Here is a 1,915-nt window from a genome sequence, read left to right as displayed (position 1 = left end):
CTCTCTCTCTCTCTCTCTCTCTCTCTCTCTCTCTCTCTCTCTCTCTCTCTCTCTCTCTCTCTCTCTCTCTCTCTCTCTCTCTCTCTCTCTCGTCAGTGCTTCACAGATTTCTGCTTCCTTTACTGCTCTTTCACTTTCTTTTTCTCTCTTCCTGTGCTAGTGGCGTTTCTTTCTTCTTTTTACACATATTCTCTATCTCTGGTCTCCTTCTCTCATCTCTCATTCTCGCGTTTTACCGGAGCTGTATCCGCACTCTCTCTTGTCCACGGTGAGAATTTGAAATTTGAAACGACAGCATGTGAGGCAGACCTGCCTGCAAAAGTAGAGTACTATCAACCACCATCAAAGATATTCCCTGCACACACACACACACACACACACACACTACTCTCACACACACACTTTCTCACTTTGGCTCTTGCAAGCACACATGCACGCATGCTTGCATCCCCTCATGCGTGTGTGCGTGCACGCACACACATATCTGCCAAACACTTGTCCTTTCATCGCAGTATATCTGTCTGAAGAAGTCCCATGTGGTTTGGATTTTCAGATATAAAAATCCTCTAGTGGGAAAGCAGCAGAAGCCCAGGCCAGAAGGTGGTATAAATCGACCCTGCTCACACCACACCACACTCTCATACTGAAACCAAAGGGTCGGTGCAGACCAGGTGCAGAACTGGCAGACCAGACCAGTCTAGTTTGGGTGAAATACTGTCGACTGAGGTTCATCTTAGCCACACAACAGTGAACACACGGCATACTCAAACATGGATGTAGCTGCGCTACCGACTGACTTTTGACATATTCAGGAGCTCATCCTAACGAGGTGGACTCAAATGGAGACGTGTTGTCTTCTTCAAACTAGATGACGTCAAAGATTCCTACCGTGGGTCATCTGTATGTCTACTAACATATGAATCAGACAATAAGGGATATTTAAACATCATGGTTAGGCAGACAGCTTGGGCAACAGTTGCATTACAAGTGAGGCACATACTACACATCCTGACATCAGCGTATCTACCAAAACCCCAGCTCTATGCTAAAACAACATAGGCTTAGGAGGGGGGGGGGGGGGGCGGGTGACAGAAAGAGCGACAGAATCATCAATAAATTGATGATTGACTGAAATAACATGAACAGAAGTAATACATCTGGGACCATTTGTTCTGATAATAAGGTAATCACTGATGTTAAGACGGTGGGTCTACATATTAGCAAATTGAAAACACGATGGTTAGCGTCATAATCAATGGTAAACAACATTCTACAGGGGGTGTGCCACTTCACGTTGACAGAGGCCACCACAGCCATGGCCCTGGCCTCATCACTTCCAAATGACTTCATTGAGGGAATTCTCAGTTGCCACCTTCTCTCTCTTCTGCAAGCTCTTTTGTCTGTCGGTCTGAAAGAGTGTTGGAGCCCAGCTCTGGTGGCATTCAGCTGAGCCCAATACGGTTTACACAGCACCCTTGTCAATGTGGGAAATCCCCCATCTGTGGGAAACTGGCCTGCCAGCCAGCCAGTCAGGAAGCCAGTGGTGCGAACACCAAACATTTATTAACCAACCGGCTGAGGTCAGTTTAGAGACCCACTAGTAAAGCACGAGATTAGCCATGCTGGTCAAGGCCAGAAAGAAACTGTGACGTGCGTCACTTTGAAACCGTGTCCAAATGATTTTGCTTGCTCATCTGTACATCTATATTTCCACGAAAGAATGACTCCACTCTCTGAACCACAGCTCTTTAAGACCATGTTAGTCTGACCCACCTGGTACTCTGACACATCTCTACAGATAGCCGATTGCTCAGGTTCCTGACTGTCGAGGCGTCGGATAGCAGATATTGGGCAATCAGGGGTGCAGTGCATTGGCTGGCGCCATGGAAAAAATGACAAGAGGGGACACTGGGAA

This window comes from Hypomesus transpacificus, chromosome 11, assembly GCF_021917145.1.
Source record: "Hypomesus transpacificus isolate Combined female chromosome 11, fHypTra1, whole genome shotgun sequence".
NCBI lineage: Eukaryota > Metazoa > Chordata > Actinopteri > Osmeriformes > Osmeridae > Hypomesus > Hypomesus transpacificus.
Note: the sequence above shows the minus strand (reverse complement) of the source record.